The sequence below is a fragment of the Entelurus aequoreus genome, linkage group LG04, assembly GCF_033978785.1.
Source record: "Entelurus aequoreus isolate RoL-2023_Sb linkage group LG04, RoL_Eaeq_v1.1, whole genome shotgun sequence".
NCBI classification, from domain to species: Eukaryota; Metazoa; Chordata; class Actinopteri; order Syngnathiformes; family Syngnathidae; genus Entelurus; species Entelurus aequoreus.
The window spans coordinates 6006909-6020044 of NC_084734.1; positions in this window are offsets into that span (position 1 = coordinate 6006909).

The following is a 13136-nucleotide window of genomic DNA, read 5'->3' on the forward strand; positions in this document are numbered from 1 at the left end:
CAGTATAGGCGTAATATGATCAAACTTTCTTGTTTTTGTCAAAAGTCTAGCAGCCGCATTTTGTACCAACTGTAATCTTTTAATGCTAGACATAGGGAGGCCCGAAAATAAAACGTTACAGTAATCGAGACGAGATGTAACGAACGCATGGATAATGATCTCAGCATCGCTTGTGGACAAAATGGAACGAATTTTAGCGATATTACGGAGATGAAAGAAGGCCGTTTTAGTAACACTCTTAATGTGTGACTCAAACGAGAGAGTTGGGTGGAAGGTAATACCCAGATTCTTTACCGAGTCTCCTTGTTTAATTGTTTGGTTGTCAAATGTTAAGGTGGTATTATTAAATAGATGTTGGTGTCTAGCAGGACCGATAATCAGCATTTCCGTTTTCTTAGCGTTGAGTTGCAAAAAGTTAGCGGACATCCATTGTTTAATTTCATTAAGACACGCCTCCAGCTGACTACAATCCGGCGTGTTGGTCAGCTTTAGGGGCATGTAGAGTTGGGTGTCATCAGCATAACAGTGAAAGCTAACACCGTATTTGCGTATGATGTCATCAGCATAACAGTGAAAGCTAACACGTATGATGTCACCTAGCGGCAGCATGTAAATACTAAAGAGTGCAGGGCCAAGAACCGAACCCTGGGGAACTCCGCACGTTACCTTGACATAGTCCGAGGTCACATTGTTATGGGAGACACACTGCATCCTGTCAGTAAGATAAGAGTTAAACCAAGACAAGGCTAAGTCTGACATCCCAATACGCGTTTTAATACGCTCTAATAAAATATTATGATGGACGGTATGGAAAGCGGCGCTAAGATCAAGAAGCAGCAACATAGATGACATCCATGGTTAGCAATAGATCATTAGTCATTTTTGCGAGGGCTGTCTCCGTAGAGTGATTTGCCCTGAAACCGGATTGAAAAGGTTCACAGAGATTGTTAGACACTAAGTGTTCATTTAGCTGCTGTGCGACTATTTTTTCGAGAATTTTCGAGATAAACGGAAGGTGGGACACCGGCCGGTAGTTTACCATGAGGTCAGGATCGAGGTTAGGTCTTTTGAGTAGAGGATGAATAACCGCTTTTTTGAATGCTAGGGGAACAGTGCCGGAGGAAAGTGATAAGTTTATAATATTTAATACTGATGGACCTAATAAAACAAAAAGCTCCTTGATAAGTTTCCCAGGAATTGGGTCAAGTAAACATGTTGTTTGTTTTGTCCCATTTACACATTTTAACAATTCCTCCAATGTTATTTCATCAAAGAGAGAGAAACTATTTTGGAGGGCAGTGTCCGTCGTATATACAGTCGTATTTGTGTTAATAGAACCCAGTTGTAGCTGGGATGCATTGTCTTTAATCTCTTTTCTAATGACTTCAATTTTCTTATTAAAGAAATTCATAAAGTCATCTGCTGAGTGGGTGGAGCTACTGGGAGGAGTCCCTTGTTGGGTTAGCGATGCTACTGTACTAAACAAAAATTTAGGATCATTTTTGTTGAGGTGGATGAGATTTGAGTAATATTTAGCTTTAGCTGAGGTAAGCATGCGTTTATAAGTTATTAAACTATCACTCCATGCTTGATTATATATATACTTTAATCCAGCAGTGATTCAAGGGTGACCTCTGGTGGACATATTCGGTATTACATGCATTATAATACAAGCAATACATTGTTTTTAATGGCCAACATAGTTTGAACTAAACACAACATGTAAAATATAGTTTGTCTACATCATGCAGGGTCCTAAGTATATATATATATATATATATATATATATATATATATATATATATATATATATATATATATATATATATATATATATATATATATATATATATATATATATATATATATATATATATATATATATAGTGTATACGGTATACACTATATATATGGTGTATATACACTATATATATAGTGTATATACACTATATATATAGTGTATATACACTATATATATACTGTATATACACTACATATAGTGTATATACACTATACATATATATATATATATATATATATACATATAGTGTATATACACTATATATATACTGTATGTACACTATATGTAGTGTATATACACTATATATAGTGTATATACACTATATATATATATATATATATATATATATATATATATATAGTGTATATACACTATATGTAGTGTATATACACTATATATAGTGTATATACACTATATATATATAGTGTATATAGTGTATATACACTATATATAGTGTATATACACTATATGTAGTGTATATACACTATATATATATATATATATATATATATATATATATATATATATATATATATATATATATATATATATATATATATATATATATATATATATATACATACATATATATATATATATATATATATATATATATATATATATATATATAGTGTATATACATATATATATATATATATATATATATATATATATATATATATATATATATATATATATATATATATATATATATATATATATATATATATATATATATATATATATAGTGTATATACACTATATATATACTTTAATCCAGCAGTGATTCAAGGGCGACCTCTGGTGGACATATTTGGTATTACATGCATTATAATACAAGCAATACATTGTTTTTAATGGCCAACATAGTTTGAACTAAACACAACATGTAAAATATAGTTTGTCTACATCATGCAGGGTCCTAAGTATATATATGTATAAATATACATATATATATAGTGTATATACACTATATATATATATATATATATATATATATATATATATATATATATATATATATATATATATATATATATATATATATATATATATATATATATATATATATATATATATATATATATATATATATATATATATAGTGTAAATACACTATATATATATATGTATATAGTGTATATACACTATATGTAGTGTATATACACTATATATATATATAGTGTATATAGTGTATATACACTATATATCAATCAATCAATCAATCAGCTTTATTGTCCATTCTTACATGTACAAGACACATAAGAACTGAAATTACATTTTCGGCACAATCCCGCTAAGAGCAGACATACGTTACAGGGAGACAAGACGGGACCGCCAACGGATCAGCCTCACTTAGGCGCTCCTCAAAAAGGTGGGAAAAAGGTGACATTGGGGGAGGGGGGAAGTAAAAAAAAATATCAGTCTGAGGCTGGACCCTCAGGAATGGTCCAGACTGAGTCCGAGGAAAAAAACCTCACATAGCATGGCACACATAAACAAGGTACATTTAATCACAACAACTCGCAACAGAGTCATCCAACAGGACCTTGGAGGCCGGCAGCTGCTGTTGAGCGCTGCTCAGCCCCCACAACCCCGGAGGAATAAAGCAGTGGTGAAGGCGTTGATTTGGGGAGGGGTATGTGCGTGCATGTATGCCCAATTAACTTGGGTGAGATGTTGGATTGTCTTTATGGGCCGAGGCCGGCCCCAAGAGTTCAAGAGTTCAAGAGTCCGACCCAGGTGCTTTTGAAAAAAAGGGAAAGGTCAAAAGCGTCCATCTTTGAGGAGTCCTCAGGGGAGTGTTTTCAAACAGCCTGTTCCTCAAGGCCATTCGAGGGAGTCAAATCGTAGATTAAGATGTTGTTTTTTCTTCGAGCAGTCAAAACAATGACATTCCTGCTCTATATGCTGGCTCTGACAATTCCAATTTATTCTTTCTGTAACATCATCAAGATGGAATCTACCTTGCGATTCAAATCAGCAATCGCTCCAGTCTGTGATCCCACAGCACGACCCAATCCTTCCATTGCGTTGAACAGCCTGTTGGCCCCTTGAGTGGCTGCCATCGTCTTCCGAATTTGACGATACACCAGAGCAATGCCCAGCCCAATCAGCAAATTCCCTGCGATCACAGCTCCAAATAGGTAGATGTCTTCCACGTCCTCGATGGAAAGGACTGAGAGGCACATGATTCTCCAAGTATTCCAAGAATCTCTCACGTACCCCGCAGCAATGGTTCCATCAGGGCAGCCAGGCTCCCCCGAGCCTCTTTTCCTTGTCGAAAAGACTGTGTCAATTGCGTCGAGAGTCCAGTTGATCAAATTCATTTTGATGTTTAGATTTGAGGACAGCTCAAAAAAAGAGGCTTCAAAATAGTTCAGACAAGACAAAAAACAAAGAGAGCAAGCAGGGAAGGAGGGAGCGGAGAGAGATGCGACCGCCCTCACCAGAGGCAAGACAGAAAAGTATATATAGTGTATATACACTATATGTAGTGTATATACAGTATATATATAGTGTATATACACTATATATATAGTGTATATATATATATATATATATATATATATATATATATATATATATATATATATATATATATATATATATATATATATATATATAGTGTATATACACTATATATATACTTTAATCCAGCAGTGATTCAAGGGCGACCTCTGGTGGACATATTCGGTATTACATGCATTATAATACAAGCAATACATTGTTTTTAATGGCCAACATAGTTTGAACTAAACACAACATGTAAAATATAGTTTGAACTAAACACATCATGTAAAATATAGTTTTGAACTAAACACATCATGTAAAATATAGTTTGAACTAAACACAACATGTAAAATATAGTTTGAACTAAACACAACATGTAAAATATAGTTTTGAACTAAACACAACATGTAAAATATAGTTTGAACTAAACACATCATGTAAAATATAGTTTGAACTAAACACAACATGTAAAATATAGTTTTGAACTAAACACAACATGTAAAATATAGTTTGAACTAAACACAACATGTAAAATATAGTTTGAACTAAACACAACATGTAAAATATAGTTTGAACTAAACACAACATGTAAAATATAGTTTGAACTAAACACAACATGTAAAATATAGTTTGAACTAAACACAATATGTAAAATATAGTTTGAACTAAACACAACATGTAAAATATAGTTTGTCTACATCAGTGGTTGGCAACCCGCGGCTCCGGAGCCACATGCGGCTCTTTGACCGCTCTGATGCGGCTCAGCTACATACTTGGCGACCCTCCCGATTTTCCAAGGAGATTTATGGACATCAGTGTCTCCCACGGATTACTCCCAGGGCAAATATAATCCTGTTTTGAGTCCACTTACTAAATAAAGAGCGTGCCCTGATGGCACTGCAGTGAATGTCCTCTACGGCATTTAAATTCAGTGTGTCAGTCTAGCCACATGTTGCATGTTGTTATTACTTGCACACACAGATGACAGCAAAGCATACTTACTCATCAGCCACACAGCTTACACTGACGGTAGCCGTATCAAACAACTTTAACACTGTTACGTTACAAATATGCGCCACACTTTGAACCCACACCAAAAAAGAATGACAAACACATTTCTGGAGAACATCTGCACTGTAACACAACATAAACACAACACAACCATTACCCAGAATCCCATGCAGCCCTAACTCTTCCGGTCTAGATTATACACCCCCACTACCACCAAACCCCCCCACCCCGCCCCCCTCTCTGTGCGTTGGTTGAGCGGAAGAGTTAGGGCTGCATGGGATTCTGGGTATTGGTTGTGTTGTGTTTATGTTGTGTTACAGTGGGATGTTCTCCAGAAATGTGTTTGTCATTCTTTTTTGGTGTGGGTTCACAGTGTGGCGCATATTTGTAACGTAACAATGTTAAAGTTGTTTTTGTACGACTACCGTCAGTGTAAGATGTGTGGCTGTTGAACTACTACGCCTTGCTGTCACTTATGTGAGCAAGCTGAAGCTGCAGTCTACTCATGGATGAGTAGGTACACTTTACGGTCGATCTGTAGAGGGCGCCAAAGTAGCGCCATCACTCTGGTTTTCGGGAGCTTCCCAGAATTTAGAGGGGGTTGACAAGTATGACGCTATCAAGTGTCATCTTACTTTGAAAGACGCGGGCCGCACTAACATCAAATTTCCACATTGAAATGCGTGCTGGTGCGTGTGTCTGAGACCCCTGGTGTGTCTGAGACCCCTGGTGTGTCTGAGACCCCTGGTGTGTCTGAGGCCACTGGTTAACATAGCACAAGGCAATTAAGCTTCTATGCATTGTTTTTATTTTAATTTATATTAATTTGTGAAACTTTCAAAAATGGCTCTTTGAGTGGTAAAGGTTGTCGACCCCTGGTCTACATCATGCAGGGTCCTAAGTGTGTATATATATATATATATATATATATATATATATATATATATATATATATATATATATATATATATATATATATATATATATATTTATATTTATATTTATATTTATATATATATATATATATATATATAGTGTATATACACTATATATATACTGTATATACACTACATATAGTGTATATACAGTATATGTAGTGTATATACACTATATATATAGTGTATATACACTATATATATACTGTATATACACTACATATAGTGTATATACAGTATATGTAGTGTATATACACTATATATATAGTGTATATACACTATATATATACTGTATATACACTACATATAGTGTATATACAGTATATGTAGTGTATATACACTATATATATAGTGTATATACACTATATATATAGTGTATATACATTGCAAATGAGTTATTTACAGAGTATGATTTTATAAATGTTTATTTACATACTTGAATTGTTCCCTAATGGTGCAAGTCAGACGGCAGTAAAACAGCCTATTAACACAAATACGACTGTATATACGACGGACACTGCCCTCCAAAATAGTCTCTCTCTTTTTGATGAAATAACATTAGAGGAATTATTACAGCGTGTAAGTGGGATAAAACAAACAACATGTTTACTTGACCCACTTCCTGGGAAACTTATCAAGGAACTGTTTGTATTATTAGGTCCATCAGTGCTAAATATTATAAACTTATCACTTTCCTCCGGCACTGTTCCCCTAGCATTCAAAAAAGCGGTTATTCATCCTCTACTCAAAAGACCTAACCTCGATCCTGACCTCATGGTAAACTACCGACCGGTGTCCCACCTTCCCTTTATTTCCAAAATTCTCGAAAAAATAGTCGCACAGCAGCTAAATGAACACTTAGCGTCTAACAATCTCTGTGAACCTTTTCAATCCGGTTTCAGGGCAAATCACTCTACGGAGACAGCCCTCGCAAAAATGACTAATGATCTATTGCTAACCATGGATGTCATCTATGTTGCTGCTTCTTGATCTTAGCGCCGCTTTCCATACCGTCCATCATAATATTTTATTAGAGCGTATCAAAACATGTATTGGTATGTCAGACTTAGCCTTGTCTTGGTTTAACTCTTATCTTACTGACAGGATGCAGTGTGTCTCCCATAACAATGTGACCTCGGACTATGTCAAGGTAACGTGCAGAGTTCCCCAGGGTTTGGTTCTTGGCCCTGCACTCTTTAGTATTTACATGCTGCCGCTAGGTGACATCATACGTGTTAGCTTTCACTGTTATGCTGATGACATCATACGTGTTAGCTTTCACTGTTATGCTGATGACATCATATGTGTTAGCTTTCACTGTTATGCTGATGACATCATACGTGTTAGCTTTCACTGTTATGCTGATGACATCATATGTGTTAGCTTTCACTGTTATGCTGATGACATCATACGTGTTAGCTTTCACTGTTATGCTGTGATGACTGTATTATGATGATAGTATATATGATAGTATATATCTGTATCATGAATCAATTTAAGTGGACCCCGACTTAAACAAGTTGAAAAACTTATTCGGGTGTTACCATTTAGTGGTCAATTGTACGGAATATGTACTTCACTGTGCAACCTACTAATAAAAGTCTCAATCAATCAATGCTGATGACATCATACGTGTTAGCTTTCACTGTTGTGATGATGACATCATACGTGTTAGCTTTCACTGTTGTGATGATGACAGCCAACTCTACATGCCCCTAAAGCTGACCAACACGCCGGATTGTAGTCAGCTGGAGGCGTGTCTTAATGAAATTAAACAATGGATGTCCGCTAACTTTTTGCAACTCAACGCTAAGAAAACGGAAATGCTGATTATCGGTCCTGCTAGACACCAACATCTATTTAATAATACCACCTTAACATTTGACAACCAAATAATGATACACCTATTTAATAATACCACCTTAACATTTGACAACCAAATAATGATACACCTATTTAATAATACCACCTTAACATTTGACAACCAAACAATTAAACAAGGCGACTTGGTAAAGAATCTGGGTATTATCTTCCACCCAACTCTCTCGTTTGAGTCACACATTAAGAGTGTTACTAAAACAACTCTCTCGTTTGAGTCGCACATTAAGAGTGTTACTAAAACAACTCTCTCGTTTGAGTCGCACATTAAGAGTGTTACTAAAACAACTCTCACGTTTGAGTCGCACATTAAGAGTGTTACTAAAACAACTCTCTCGTTTGAGTCGCACATTAAGAGTGTTACTAAAACAACTCTCACGTTTGAGTCGCACATTAAGAGTGTTACTAAAACAACTCTCTCGTTTGAGTCGCACATTAAGAGTGTTACTAAAACAACTCTCTCGTTTGAGTCGCACATTAAGAGTGTTACTAAAACAACTCTCACGTTTGAGTCGCACATTAAGAGTGTTACTAAAACAACTCTCTCGTTTGAGTCGCACATTAAGAGTGTTACTAAAACAACTCTCTCGTTTGAGTCGCACATTAAGAGTGTTACTAAAACAACTCTCACGTTTGAGTCGCACATTAAGAGTGTTACTAAAACAACTCTCTCGTTTGAGTCGCACATTAAGAGTGTTACTAAAACAACTCTCTCGTTTGAGTCGCACATTAAGAGTGTTACTAAAACAACTCTCACGTTTGAGTCGCACATTAAGAGTGTTACTAAAACAACTCTCTCGTTTGAGTCGCACATTAAGAGTGTTACTAAAACAACTCTCTCGTTTGAGTCGCACATTAAGAGTGTTACTAAAACAACTCTCACGTTTGAGTCGCACATTAAGAGTGTTACTAAAACAACTCTCTCGTTTGAGTCGCACATTAAGAGTGTTACTAAAACAACTCTCTCGTTTGAGTCGCACATTAAGAGTGTTACTAAAACAACTCTCACGTTTGAGTCGCACATTAAGAGTGTTACTAAAACAACTCTCTCGTTTGAGTCGCACATTAAGAGTGTTACTAAAACAACTCTCTCGTTTGAGTCGCACATTAAGAGTGTTACTAAAACAACTCTCTTGTTTGAGTCACACATTAAGAGTGTTACTAAAACAACTCTCTCGTTTGAGTCGCACATTAAGAGTGTTACTAAAACAACTCTCTCGTTTGAGTCGCACATTAAGAGTGTTACTAAAACAATTCTCTCGTTTGAGTCGCACATTAAGAGTGTTACTAAAACAACTCTCTCGTTTGAGTCGCACATTAAGAGTGTTACTAAAACAACTCTCTCGTTTGAGTCGCACATTAAGAGTGTTACTAAAACAACTCTCTCGTTTGAGTCGCACATTAAGAGTGTTACTAAAACAACTCTCTCGTTTGAGTCGCACATTAAGAGTGTTACTAAAACAATTCTCTCGTTTGAGTCGCACATTAAGAGTGTTACTAAAACAACTCTCTCGTTTGAGTCGCACATTAAGAGTGTTACTAAAACAACTCTCTCGTTTGAGTCGCACATTAAGAGTGTTACTAAAACAACTCTCACGTTTGAGTCGCACATTAAGAGTGTTACTAAAACAACTCTCTCGTTTGAGTCGCACATTAAGAGTGTTACTAAAACAACTCTCACGTTTGAGTCGCACATTAAGAGTGTTACTAAAACAACTCTCTCGTTTGAGTCGCACATTAAGAGTGTTACTAAAACAACTCTCTCGTTTGAGTCGCACATTAAGAGTGTTACTAAAACAACTCTCTCGTTTGAGTCGCACATTAAGAGTGTTACTAAAACAATTCTCTCGTTTGAGTCGCACATTAAGAGTGTTACTAAAACAACTCTCTCGTTTGAGTCGCACATTAAGAGTGTTACTAAAACAACTCTCTCGTTTGAGTCGCACATTAAGAGTGTTACTAAAACAACTCTCTCGTTTGAGTCGCACATTAAGAGTGTTACTAAAACAACTCTCTCGTTTGAGTCGCACATTAAGAGTGTTACTAAAACAATTCTCTCGTTTGAGTCGCACATTAAGAGTGTTACTAAAACAACTCTCTCGTTTGAGTCGCACATTAAGAGTGTTACTAAAACAATTCTCTCGTTTGAGTCGCACATTAAGAGTGTTACTAAAACAACTCTCTCGTTTGAGTCGCACATTAAGAGTGTTACTAAAACAACTCTCTCGTTTGAGTCGCACATTAAGAGTGTTACTAAAACAACTCTCTCGTTTGAGTCGCACATTAAGAGTGTTACTAAAACAACTCTCTCGTTTGAGTCGCACATTAAGAGTGTTACTAAAACAACTCTCTCGTTTGAGTCGCACATTAAGAGTGTTACTAAAACAACTCTCTCCTTTGAGTCGCATATTAAGAGTGTTACTAAAACAACTCTCTCGTTTGAGTCGCACATTAAGAGTGTTACTAAAACAACTCTCTCGTTTGAGTCGCACATTAAGAGTGTTACTAAAACAACTCTCTCCTTTGAGTCGCACATTAAGAGTGTTACTAAAACAACTCTCTCGTTTGAGTCGCACATTAAGAGTGTTACTAAAACAACTCTCTCGTTTGAGTCGCACATTAAGAGTGTTACTAAAACAACTCTCTCGTTTGAGTCGCACATTAAGAGTGTTACTAAAACAACTCTCTCGTTTGAGTCGCACATTAAGAGTGTTACTAAAACAACTCTCTCGTTTGAGTCGCACATTAAGAGTGTTACTAAAACAACTCTCTCGTTTGAGTCGCACATTAAGAGTGTTACTAAAACAACTCTCTCGTTTGAGTCGCACATTAAGAGTGTTACTAAAACAACTCTCTCGTTTGAGTCGCACATTAAGAGTGTTACTAAAACAACTCTCTCCTTTGAGTCGCACATTAAGAGTGTTACTAAAACAACTCTCTCGTTTGAGTCGCACATTAAGAGTGTTACTAAAACAACTCTCTCGTTTGAGTCGCACATTAAGAGTGTTACTAAAACAACTCTCTCGTTTGAGTCGCACATTAAGAGTGTTACTAAAACAACTCTCTCGTTTGAGTCGCACATTAAGAGTGTTACTAAAACAACTCTCGTTTGAGTCGCACATTAAGAGTGTTACTAAAACAACTCTCTCGTTTGAGTCACACATTAAGAGTGTTACTAAAACAACTCTCTCGATTGAGTCCCACATTAAGAGTGTTACTAAAACAACTCTCTCGTTTGAGTCCCACATTAAGAGTGTTACTAAAACAACTCTCTCGTTTGAGTCGCACATTAAGAGTGTTACTAAAACAACTCTCTCGTTTGAGTCACACATTAAGAGTGTTACTAAAACAACTCTCTCGTTTGAGTCACACATTAAGAGTGTTACTAAAACAACTCTCTCGTTTGAGTCGCACATTAAGAGTGTTACTAAAACAACTCTCTCGTTTGAGTCACACATTAAGAGTGTTACTAAAACAACTCTCTCGTTTGAGTCACACATTAAGAGTGTTACTAAAACAACTCTCTCGTTTGAGTCGCACATTAAGAGTGTTACTAAAACAACTCTCTCGTTTGAGTCACACATTAAGAGTGTTACTAAAACGGCCTTCTTTCATCTCCGTAATATCGCTAAAATTCGTTCCGTTTTGTCCACAAGCGATGCTGAGATCATTATTCATGCGTTCGTTACGTTACGTCTCGTCTCGATTACTGTAACGTTTTATTTTCGGGCCTCCCTATGTCTAGCATTAAAAGATTACAGTTGGTACAAAATGCGGCTGCTAGACTTTTGACAAAAACAAGAAAGTTTGATCATATTACGCCTATACTGTATATACCTTACATACATATATACATATATATGTACCTATACTGTATATACCTTTATATACATATATATACACCTATACTGGCTCACCTGCACTGGCTTCCTGTGCACCTAAGATGTGACTTTAATAATAATAATAATAATGGATTCGATTTATATCGCGCTTTTTCTATTATTAGATACTCAAAGCGCTCACAGAGAAGTGGGAACCCATCATTCATTCACACCTGGTGGTGGTAAGCTACATTTGTAGCCACAGCTGCCCTGGGGTAGACTGACGGAAGCGAGGCTGCCAGTTTGCACCTACGGCCCCTCCGACCACCACCTACCATTCATTCATCATTCATTTCACCGGTGTGAGCGGCACCGGGGGCAAATGGTGAAGTGTCCTGCCCAAGGACACAACGGCAGCAATTTTTGGATGGTAAGAGGCGGGGAGCGAACCTGCAACCCTCAGGTTTCTGGCACGGTTGCTCTACCCACTACGCCACGCCGTCCCACTTTAAGGTTTTACTACTTACGTATAAAATACTACACGGTCAAGCTCCTGCCTATCTTGACGATTGTATTGTACCATATGTCCCGGCAAGAAATCTGCGTTCAAAGAACTCCGGCTTATTAGTGATTCCCAGAGCCCAAAAAAAGTCTGCGGGCTATAGAGCGTTTTCTATTCGGGCTCCAGTACTCTGGAATGCCCTCCCGGTAACAGTTAGAGATGCTACCTCAGTAGAAGCATTTAAGTCTCATCTTAAAACTCATTTGTATAATCTAGCCTTTAAATAGACCCCCCCTTTTTAGACCAGTTGATCTGCCGTTTCTTTTCTTTTCTGCTCTGCCCCCCTCTCCCTTATGGAGGGGGAGTTGCACGGATGAAGTGCTGGCTGTCCAGAGTCGGGACCCCGGGTGGACCACTAGCCTGTCCATCAGATGGGGACATCTCTGCGCTGCTGACCCGTCTCCGCTCGGGATGGTTTCCTGCTGGTCCCACTACGGACTGGACTCTCGCTGATGTGTTGGATCCACTGTGGACTGGACTTTCACAATATTATGTCAGACCCACTCCACATCCATTGCTTTCGGTCTCCCCTAGAGGGGGGGGGGGGGGGGGGGGGGTTACCCACATATGCGGTCCTCTCCAAGGTTTCTCATAGTCATTCACCGACGTCTCAC